The sequence below is a fragment of the Bufo bufo genome, chromosome 2, assembly GCF_905171765.1.
Source record: "Bufo bufo chromosome 2, aBufBuf1.1, whole genome shotgun sequence".
In the NCBI taxonomy this organism is placed as follows: Eukaryota; Metazoa; Chordata; class Amphibia; order Anura; family Bufonidae; genus Bufo; species Bufo bufo.
In genome coordinates, this window is record NC_053390.1 from 827,597,263 (window position 1) to 827,609,335 (window position 12,073).

A 12,073-nucleotide genomic window follows, 5' to 3' on the forward strand; every position below is an offset into this window, starting at 1 on the left:
AACCAAGGGTTCACATTTTTTTTCCACCTGAACTGTGAATGTTTACATGGTGTGTTCAATAAAAACATGGTAACATTTAATTCTTTGTGTGTTATTAGTTTAAGCAGACTGTGATTGTGATGACTTAGATGATCAGATCACATTTTATGACCAATTTGTGCAGAAATCCATATCATTCCAAAGGGTTCGCATACTTTTTCTTGCAACTGTATATACAAACAATAGAGCTAAGAAATGGGGGTCATTCTAGATAAAAGTGGTACAATACCGACTATAAATGAGTAATGGAAGCTCTTAGCGCACATACGTGTCGGGCCCATCTACCAGGCGTCAAGGTGGCTTCCGCAGATGGGTCCCTAACACTAAATATACTGCCTCACTTTGGACTTACTTAAGCCTACAATATACAGGGCAGTGTAGGAACCAGCTACAAACATACTCTGCTCAGAAGTCCCAGGTAGATGGGCGTGTTAAGTCTAAAAGAGGTTCTACCCTCAAGTAATTCCAAAGTGAGGCAGTATATTTAGTGTTGGGGACCTATCTGCGGAAGCCACCTTGACGCCTGGTAGATGGGCCCGACACGTATGTGCGCTAAGAGCTTCCATTACTCATTTATAGTCAGTATTGTACCACGTATCTAGAATGACCCCCATTTCTTAGTTCTATTGTTTGTATATATAACGGTGTACAGCCATTTAGTTTTTTGTGATTATGTTTGCTTAATGGATATGCACCTGTGATTCTGAAGGTTCTAGTCGAAATTTTCTTGGTAGCTGTTGGCTTCCTGAACGTTTCTGTACACAACATCCCATCCTTTTTAGAGATTTTAATATCCAGGAACGAGATTTCCCTGTTACTAATTTCACAGGTGAATCTCAAACCGATAGGATTGTGATTAAGTGATGTGACAAATGACCTAAAGGCAACCTCTGGACCATCCCACAATAGAAAGATATCATCAATATACCTTCCCCAGAAGGTAATGTGGGTGGTCCAGGGTTCCTCCACATTACTAAACACGAGTTGGTCCTCCCACCAGCCCAGGAGCAAATTTGCGTAAGTTGGTGCACAGGGACTACCCATCGCGGTGCCCCTGAGCTGGTGGTAAAACATTCTTAAAAAGAAAAAAAATTATGTGTTAGTACGAATCTCAGGATAGAGATAATAAAAGAGTTATGGGCCCTAAACTGAATGCCTCTAGTTGCCAAGAAAGAATCCACTGCCCTAATACCCCATTCATGAGGTATACTGCTGTAGAGGGCCTCAACATTACTAGAGGCCAAGAATGTCTTCTCCTCTACAGCAGTATCCTTACTACGCAAGAGTAACGCAGAGACAAAGGTCTCAGGACACAATCGATATAAATACTAGTGCTCCTACGCATCCTATGGACCAGAAACAACTGAATAGGTAAGGGGAGGAGGCCTTTTTAAATCATGTGCTCCTGCGTCGTTTCCTGTCCTGGGGGCGGGGATACCCTCCTGTAAGTGCCATTGTGGAGGCGCCATGGAAAATGACCATTACTATACTGGACAGAAAAGCTGCTGTGACTTTGGGAAGATATCAGGGGACAGTCAGGTTAAATGGAAATCTAAGGCACTGGTCGACTGCATAATGGGATATGGAGAGATTAACTTTAACCACGAGATGTCAAGCTCTTTCCTCAGCAATTCCAAAAAAAAAAAAATATTATATATATATATCTTAAATAACGTAAGGGCTTGGAAACGTTGAGCCTTCAAACCACCAGAGAATGCCTGAGTTAGGGCTGACCTCCATGCAAGGGAGAACATTACAAAAAGGAGATTTTTGAAACTCACCTGTAAAATCTTTTTCTCGTTTTTTCCATTGGGGGACACAGACCATGGGTATAGCTTAGGCCACCACTAGGAGGAGACACTATGCAAATAATAAAAAACAGCTTCTCCTCCACTGGCTATACCCCATGCTCCAACAGGAGGACCTCAGTGCGTGCAAAAGCAGTAGGAGGAGGAGATCAGAGACCAAATATTAACAAAGAAAAGCAGAACCAAAGAACACCGCCATCGGGCCATTAACCATAAGGTCCCAATAGAATAGAACCAACCCCTCCTGCAACAGACAAGAATGGTGGGAGCTGTGTCCCCCAATGGAAAAGACGAGAAATTTAAGATTACACTTACCGGTAATCACTTTTCCATAAGCCCATGACAGCACCCTTGAGAGACCGTCTCCATCCAGGACAGAAACAGGAACTTTCGTGGAGAGCTCATAAGGAGGAGCATGGCCCCAAGACCACCAGTTAATCGCAAGAACTTGTCCTAGACCACACTCTTACACACATTTATTTTATTTTTTTTGTATATATGATTTTTTTTATTTATTTTTTCCTATATATCTATATATATTTTATTTTATTTTTTCCTTTTTAATTAGTATTAATTCTATATAGGGTGGTGTCATGGGCTTATGGAAAAGTGATTACCGGTAAGTGTAATCTTAGATTTCCCTTACGCCCATGACAGCACCCTTGAGAGACGAATAGAATAGAAACCCCTTTATTCTTTAGGGTGGGACTACTGCCTGGAGGACTTTCCTACCGAAGGCTAGTTGTTCTCTAGAGCCTAGGTCTAATCTGTAGTGACGGAAGAAGGTGCCCGGCGACTGCCATGTGGCTGCTCTACAAATCTGTTCTAGAGTAGCGTCGGCCCTTTCTGCCCAAGTGGTGGAAACTGATCTTGTGGAATGAGCACCAAAACCCCCCGGGGGAGCCTTTCCAGTTGAAGAATAGGCCAAATTAATGGCTCTCACGATCCATCTGGAAAGGGTTTTAGTAGAAGCTGGGAGACCCTTATTTTTCCCACTAAATTGAATGAAAAGTTTTGAGGTTTTCCTCCACTGACTAGTAACCTCCAGATAATGGGATAGACATCTTTTTACATCTAAACAATGGAGTTTTTTCCTCTTTTTTATTTCTCGGATTTTGACACAGGGAAGGAAGGATAATATCCTGTGTTCTGTGAAACATAGAAACCATTTTCGGTAAGAAGGAAGGGTCTGGTTTAATGAGTACCCTATCATCTAGGATGTTAGTGTAAGGTGGTGAAGTAGAAAAAGCCGAAATCTCACCAACCCTCCTTGCTGAGGTAATTGCCACAAGAAAAGCTGTTTTGAAGACAGGATTTTTATGGGTAACTCTTTAAGTGGCTCAAAGGGAGGCTCCATGAGGCTAGTGAGGACCAAGTTGAGGGTCCCAGGGGGGAACTGAAGGTCCAGATATAGGTCTAAGCCTGCTGATGGCTTTAAAAAATCTTCGGACCCACGGGTGGTTAGCGATGGGAGAGTCAAAGAACGCACTCAAAGCGGATACCTGTACCTTAAGAGTACTTGGCCTCAAATTCTTTTCATGACCTGCTTGCAGAAAATCTAAAACCTTACACATAGGTGGAGGATTTAAAGGATTGACCGGATCTTTGGCAAACTTTTGGAAGGTGTTCCAGATTCTGAGATAAATGGACGATGTGATGTCCTTTCTGCAGGATAGTAAGGTGGAAACTACCTTCTTGGAGAGTCCTCTACTTTCTAGGATTTCCCCCTCAAGAGCCATGCTGTTAAGTGTAACTGCCTCACATTCGGATGGTTGACCGGTCCTTGGGACAGAAGGTCTTGCCTCTCCGGGAGAATCCAGGGGTCTGTCAAGGATAGCTTCCTTAACCAAGTGAACCAGGTTCTTCTGGGCCAGAATGGAGCAATTAAGATCACTGTCGTTCTTTCTTGTCTCAACTTCTGTAGGAATCTTGGAAGAAGTCTTAACGGAGGAAAGGCGTAGAGGAGCTGGTTCGGTCAGTGAAGGGAAAAGGCATCTATCCCTGTTGGTGAATCTCTCGCGCTGAGGGAAAAGAAAAGATGACACTTTCTGTTTTCTCTGGTAGCAAATAAGTCCAGATGAGGGCGACCCCAAAGTTGAATTAATTGATCGAAGACCATTTGATTCAAACACCATTCCCCCTGGTATAGTGTATTTCTGCTTAAGAAATCTGCCACCTTGTTTTCTGTACCTTTTAGATGTACTGCCATAAGGGACGGGACAGAGGGAACTATAAGGGAAAATATATCCGTTGTTAACTGCATAAGATTTTCTGATCTGGTTCCTCCTTGCTTGTTTAAGTAGGAGACAACTGTGGCGTTGTCCGAAAAAACTTTTATAGCTTTTCCCTGAAGTAGAGGAAGAAATTCTTTTAAGGCGAGAAAAACCGCTCTCAGTTCCCTCATGTTTTGGGAGTCTAGACTCTGCTCTCTTCCCCAAACACCTTGCCTTAAGTACCCTAGGCAACAGGCCCCCCCAACCGGAAGGACTTGCGTCGGTGGTAAGGGTAACAAAATTTTGTTGGATCCAAGGGAGTCCCTGGGACAGGTTTACAGGATTCAGCCACCAGCGAAGAGACTGGATCACTTGGGGGTGAGTGTGAGGGGTGTGTCTAATGGGCGTAGGGTACCCTGCCATTCCTTCAGAATTTGCCACTGTAGGGGTCTGGAGTGAAGATGGCTCCACCTGACCGCTGGTATAGTGGAAGTCATTCTGCCCAAGACCGCCATTGCTTGTCTGATAGTGGGGTTTTTTGTAGATATCAGGGACTGAACCTGTTGTATTAATCTCTGAATCTTGTCTTGGGGTAGGATACAAAGTAGTTTCTTTGAGTCCAGCATCATTCCTAAGAAGACACGAACTTGGGAAGGTATTAGATGTGATTTTTCCCAGTTTATTTGCCAGCCGAGGTCTTCTAGGATCTGCACTACTTTTTGGAGGTGTATTTCGAGAAGGGATTCTGACTCTGCTACCACCAGATCGTCTAGGTAAGGAATCACTAGAATGTCTCTTTCTCTTATATGAGCCATGACTTCTGCCATGACTTTCGTGAAAAGCCTTGGAGCTTGAGAAATCCCAAAGGGAAGGGCTGTATATTGTAGGTGCTGAATGTGACTTCCTATGGAGACAGCGACTCTGAGGAATTTTTGACAGTCTGCCTGAATAGGGATGTGATAGTACGCATCTCTTATATCTATTGTAGCCATGAAACAGCCCCCGAAAAGATGTTTTAAAACTGATTGGATGGATTCCATTCTGAATTTTTTGTAGGAGAGAAACTGATTTAGATCTTTCAGATTTATGATTGTTCTGAATGTTCCATCCGGTTTGGGAACCAGAAAAAGGGAAGAGTAGAACCCCCTGCCTCTCTCCGCCTCCGGCACCGGAATCAGAACATTTTTTTGAAGTAAGGATGCAATCTCCTGTTGTAAAGCTAGATTTTTCCCTGAATTCCCTAGAAAATTTGTAATTTTGAATCTGTATGGTGGGTGAGAGACAAACTCTAGACAAAACCCTTCTCTTATCACGCTTAAAATCCAGGGGCTTGAGGAGATTTTCTCCCAAGCGTAAGGGAAGAGAGAAAGTCTGCCACCCACGGGAGAGAAACAGTCATTGCTGTGATGGTTTAGAGGTTGAGGAGGATTGGGAACTAAAGAGGAAACCCTTACTTTTCCTATTCTTGTTGTCTGCTCTGAAGTCTTTCCTCTGGCCCCTAAAAAAATCTCTTTCTTGTTTTTGCGAAAAACCCGTTGTTTTCTCAGGGGTCTGGAGACAGGGAATCCTTTTTTATTGTCCGAAGCTTTATCCAAAAGGTCGTCCAAGACGGACCCAAAAAGATAATCGCCCTGACAAGGAATTGCACAAAGCTTATTTTTGATCCAGTGTCTCCTGACCATCCTTTTAGCCAAATAGCCCGTCTGGCTGAATTAGAAAGAGCAGCTGACCTAGCATTTAATTTTAGAGCATCTGCCGAGGCATCAGAAATAAAGTCTACTGCTTTAAGTAGAGTGGGAAAAACGGATAACAATTGATCTCTCGGGGTTTTATTCTGAATGTGGGATTCTAATTCTTCCAGCCATAATTTCAGAGACCTAGCAGTGGATGTGGCGGCAATATTTGGTTTGAACGCTTGAGCTGAGGTCTCCCAAACTTTTTTAAGGTAAACCTCTGCTCGTTTATCCATAGGGTCTTTAAGAGTACCCAGGTCCTCAAACGGTAGAGCTGATTTTTTTGAGATTTTTGCAACCGGTGCATCCAACTTAGGAGGCCTGTCCCATTTTACTGAGTCTGCCTCATCAAAAGGATATTTCCTTTTCACATTTTTAGGGACAAAAAATTTTTTATCGGGTCTTTCCCATTCCTTCTGTATTAAGAATTTTATATTCTCGTTTACGGGAAAAACTCTAGATTTTTTCTGCCCGAGGTCACCAAACATGATATCCTGAACGGATTTTGGGTCTTTGGATTCGTCTAGCTTCATGGTCGCACGAATCGCTTTCAATAAAGCTTCCGTATCATCTGGGGAAAAAAGTGGCCTGCCCGTGGATTCTTCATCCTGGGAGGAGTCTGGGCTATCTAGGATTTCTCCTGTATCACTATCTAAGGGATCCGAGTCAGATTTATTAGCTGTGCCTGATCTGGTTCCAAGGGAGCTTGAGGCTACAGAGGGGAAGCTCTTTTTGAAATCTTTCAAAGAATCCGAGACCTCTGTCTTCACCATCTCCCTAATACTCTGCAAAAGGGATGGGGACTCCTCTTCCACTAGTTTCTCAATGCAACGTTGACATAATTTTTCGACCAAGAGAGGGCAAGTTTCTTTTTACAGACGCACATTCCTTCCCTCTGGTTTTTGAAATTGCCTTCCTAGGGCCCTCTTTATAGTCTAAAAAGCAAGAAGGAAAAGAGGGGAAAGGAGATTTAGCCTGACTACAAACAACAAGTGATGGGGAATGATCCCCCTTACCCCACCAGGAGTACCGGTCTGCTCTCATGACCCTCCTGCTGATCGGCGCGTTGGGCACTCTCCTCCTCCATACTGCTGTGGGGTAGAGTAACTCCCAGGATCCAAAAAAAATCCGGCTTCCAATAAGGCTGGCTGGGCTGCTGCTGACCGTGCGCCTCCTTTGGGTTCGATTCCCTCGGTCGGGTCCTGCTGAAACCATCTGCGGCCATAAGTAGGAGAAGCACTTCCTACTTCCGGAACGCACGCTACATGCGTTCCAAATACCGGAAGTCTCGACGCCGAGACCGGATCTCGCTTGGATCGCGAGATTTTCTCTCCCCAGAGAAGGATGGTGAGGAGGCCCCGGCCCGCCTGAACACTGTCAGGAGGGACCGGCGTGTCGGGCGCACCTCTCAGTGCAGCCGGGACTGCAGAGTAGTGGCAGCGCGGCGAAAGCCAGACCCCAGCAGCAGCACCAGACTCCGGCCGGCGGCTCCTAGAGGAGACTTACGCCGGAACAGGTAACCCCACTTCGAAATAGTTCTCCGGGGCCCTGCAGCCTAACCTTGTTTTCTCCACGAACCGTCCCTGTCTAGGACAGGAAACAGGAACTGGTGGTCTTGGGGCCATGCTCCTCCTTATGAGCTCTCCACAAAAGTTCCTGTTTCCTGTCCTGGATGGAGGCGGTCTCTCAAGGGTGCTGTCATGGGCGTAAGGGAAAAAGATTTTACAGGTGAGTTTCACAAAAAATCTCCTTTTCTCGCCCATTCCAGACCATGTGGGGACACAGACCATGGGACGTCCTAGAGCAGTCCATGGGGTGGGAAGACCAGCACCTCTAGAGGGAAAACGTCCAACGGTTAAACAGGAACCACAGCCTGCAATACCTTGTGCCCTAGGGCAGCATCAGCCGACGCCAAAGAGTGCAGCTGGTAGAACTTTGTAAAGGTATGTAAGGACGACCAGGTGGCCGCCTTACAAAGTTGTGATGTAGAAGCTCGATTGCGCCTGGCCCAGGAGGCCCCCACTGGGGGAACCCTACCCCGGGATTGATAGGCCATAGCAATAGTCGACCGAATCTGCCGAGCCAGTGACCTTGGAGGCCGCCAGACCCTTAGGAACCACAAAAAGGGAGTCCGAGCGGTGAAAAGGGGCAGTAACCGACAGGTACACCCGTAAAGCACGGACAACATCCAGAGAATGGAGAGCGCGCTCCTTGGGGTTCGCCGGAGCGGGGCAAAAAGGATGGCAGGACTATGTCCTCATTAAGGTGGAAGACGGAGACCACCTGGTCCTTGTGGAAGACCAAAAAGGGCTCCTTAGAGGAAAGGGCGGCCAGCTCCGATACCCTCCTGATAGAGGTGATGGCCACCAAAAATACCACCTTCCAGGTGAGAAAACTCAGGGAAATGTCCCTCAGGGGCTCAAAAGGAGCCGCCTGAAGAGAAGACAGAACCAGGTTCAAATCCCAGGGGGGCAGAGGAGGGACATACGGAGGGACCAAATGCACCACCCCCTGCAGGAAGGTCCTCACCGGACCTAGCAGAGCCAGAGAGCGCTGAATGAAAATGGCCAGAGCGGAGACCTGACCCTTCAGAGAGCTCAGGGACATTCCCATCCCCAGACCCAACTGGAGAAAGGAGAGGACCACCGGAACGGAGAAATGAAGGGGAAAAAAGCCCATCTTCTCACAAAAGGCAAGAAAGGCCTTCCAGGTACGATAGTATATCCAGGAGGAAGCTGGTTTCCTGGCTTTTATCATGGTCTTCACGACAGAGTCCGAGAAGCCCCTCTTCTTCAAGATGGTGGTCTCAACAGCCACGCTGTTAAACAAAGTGGTTGTAAATTCTGGTGGATGAGAGGTCCTTGAGACAGTAGGTCCTCCCTGAGAGGAAGAGGCCACGGAACGTCCGCCAGCATCCGAGTGACCTCCGAGAACCAGGCGCTGCGAGGCCAATCGGGGGCGATGAGGATGGTCGGGATTCCTTCTGCCGTGACCCTGCGAAGAACCTTTGGGAGTAGAGGCAATGGTGGGAAGACAGAGGAGTGCGAAGTCTTGCCACGGAGACACCAGAGCGTCCACCCCGTACGCCTCCGGATCTCGAGCTCGGGCCAGGAACATGGGAACCTTGTTGTTGAGCCTGGACGCCATAAAGTCCACGTCCGGGCGGCCCCAACGGCGACAGGGGTCCTCGAATACGTCCGGATGCAGAGACCACTCTCCCGGATCCACCCTGTTGCGGCTGAGAAAATCCGCCGTCCAGTTTTCGACCCCTGGGATGAATACTGCAGACAATATTGGAACGTGAGCCTCCGCCCACTGGAGGATCCTCTTCACCTCCTGCATCACCGGCCAGCTGCGGGTTCCGCCCTGATGATTGATGTAGGCCACGGCTGTGGCATTGTCCGACTGGATCCTTACCGGGGGACCCGTTAGGGGGGGGGGGGGGGGTCCAATGAGACAGAGAGAGGAAAATTGCTCTAAGCTCCAATATGTTGATCGGAAGACGGGCTTCCACTTCTGACCACACCCCCCTGAACTGTCCGAGCCTGGCGAACGCCGCCCCAACCCAGGAAACTGGCATCGGTGGTGACTACTGTCCACGAGATTGGGAGGAAGGATTTTCCCGAAGTCAGATTCTGAGGGGACAGCCACCACGGGAGTTCCATGCGAACCCGGAGGAGGAAGGCGGATCCGAGAGTCCCGACCCCTCGATGTCCTGTCCCAGAAGGACAGGATCGCCTGCTGCAGAGGCCGAGTGTGAAACTGGGCAAAGGGGACTGCCTCGAAGGAGGCCACCATAAGTCCCAGAACCTGCATGCACTCCCGGATGGAGAGACACGGGGAATGTAGAGGGCGAGACACCGACTCCCGTATCCTTGAGAACTTGCAATCCAGGAGGAATACCCGGGCTGCAGTAGTGTCCAAAATTATCCCTAGGAAGGTCACCCTCTGGGAAGGTTGGTGAGAGGACTTCGGGAAGTTGATCAGCCAGCCGAACTGTTGCAGAGTCTGAACAGTGATCCTGACGCTGTCTTCGGTCTGGGGACGAGAGGGAGCCTTTATCAGAATGTCGTCCAGGTAGGGCAGCAGAGATATGCCCCTGGTACGGAGAAGCGCCATGATTAGCGCCAAGATCTTTGTGAATACCCGCGGGGCTGTCGCCAGCCCAAAGGGAAGGGCAACGAACTGATAATGACGGTCGCCAATGGCAAAGCGCAGGAACCTGTGATGAGATTATGCGATAGGGACATGCAGATAGGCGTCCCAGATGTCCACTGAGGAGAGGAACTCTCCTGGAAGAGAAGCAATAACGGAGCGGAGGGACTCCATCCGGAACCTCCGCACCCGCAGGGACTTGTTTAACAGCTTCAGGTCTAGGACCGGACGCACTGATCCCTCCTTCTTTGGCACTACAAAGAGATTTGAGTAGAAACCTGCCCCCTGTTCCTCCAACGGAACTGGGACAACTACTCCCCTGACCAAAAGGGAAGAAACGGCTTGTAAAAGGGCTGAGGCTCGGGCCGGATCCCCCGGAACACGAGACTGAAAGAAACGTTCCGGAAGTTACAATTTCCAGGGCCCAGGTGTCTTGAATGTGAGCTCTCCAGACATGCTGAAAAGAGAGCAGACGGCCCCCCACCCTTCAGGCGGAGGACTGCTTGGGAACCGTGGGGCGGGCAGAACTCCCCTGGAACTGTGCCCGTGGGCGCCAGGAAGGTTTAGGCTTAAAGGAAGGCTTCTTGCGGGAGTCTTGAGAGGCGCCGGAGGAGGGGGCTGTCACAGATCTGGAGGAGGAGAAGCGCCGAAAGGACTGGTTTCTAGAGCCAGAGGGGCGAGCTCTGAAGGCACGCTTGGATCTAGATTGGGGCAGGTGCGTACTCTTGCCCCCCGTAGCGTCAGAGATAATCTCATCCAGCTTAGCACCGAAGAGCCTGGACCCCGCAAAGGGGAGGTTAGTGAGGGAGCGCTTGGAGGAAGCGTCGGCGTCCCAGACCTTCAACCAGACCTCCCTGTGTTGCGTGACCGAGAGGGCCGAAATCCACGCAAAGAGAGTGCTGACGTCCAATGAGGCCTCACAGAGGAATGTTGTCGCCTGGGACATCTGGGAGGATGAAGTTTAGGGTGTCCGCAGAGACATCCTGCTCCGTGAGGTCCTGATGATGGCGCTGCAACCACACCGAAAGCGCCCTGGCTACCCAGGCCGAAGCGAATGCGGGCCGCAGACCTGTGCCCGCCAGAGAGAAGATGGCTTTGGAAAGAGAGTACAAACGCCTGTCAACGGAGTCCTGTAGGGAGGACCAGTCCAGGACTGGTATTGCCGTATTCTTAGCCAATCTGGCCACCAGCGGGTCGACCTTAGGAGGAGAAGACCACTGCTGCACGTTATCTGCCGGGAAAGGATAAAGAGTATCCATGCGCCTTGTAGCAGAAAAACTGTGATTAGGGCATTCCCAAGCCTTAGAAATGACCTTGGCGAACTCGCCATGAATGGGGAATGCGACAGCCTCCGGTTTTCTGGAGTGGAAGAGGGGGAATTCCTGGCTACTAGTAGGAGGAGGTTCCCCCTGGATGTCAAAGGTGTGACCAAGTCTGCCACCATGGTGGAGAGCTTAGGTGAGGGTTCCGGCTCCATGTCCTCGTCCGAGCCGGACCTTTCCCCTTCAGACCTGCAATCCCTGCGAGAGGGAGAGGCTGAACACGCCTCCAGGCGAGGGAGGGGAAGCAGAGTCATCCGAGGAGGGATGCTGCTGCGTACGCTGCCTCTTAGCGGTCGAGCATCCTCTGTGGGGGGCACCTGGAGGTGGAGTGGTGCTAACCACAGGCACCGCAGGCAGAGTATCAGTGGCCGCCATGCGTTCCATAAAGGCCATGGCCGCGCGCGAGACTTGGGCCAAGTCCGCGGCCGCCCTAGCTATGGCAGAGGCCCAGGAGGGCTCCACGGGCTCCGAAGGGGCGGAGGAGGGACTGGGCTGGTGGAGGGGGAGGAGGCGGTGGATGATCCTGTCTCGAGGCAAGGCAAGAGTCACAGGAGCCTGTAACCGATAGTGGCAAGCAGCAGACCTTACAGGATCCCAGTGGGACCTGAAGTGTCGCTTTAAATTTTTGGGAAGCTCCAGGTCTTGGCATGATGGCGGCAATCCCGGAGTCAGGGCCTCCTAAAGTTTTGCAGAACACTATCAGTCCTACCGTGACCTGTGAGGAGCTGGAGTAGCAGTCAAGCGCGGAGAGGCGCTGATGCAAAGCGGAAGCGTCGGAGCTGACGCGATAGGCTTCGCCCCCC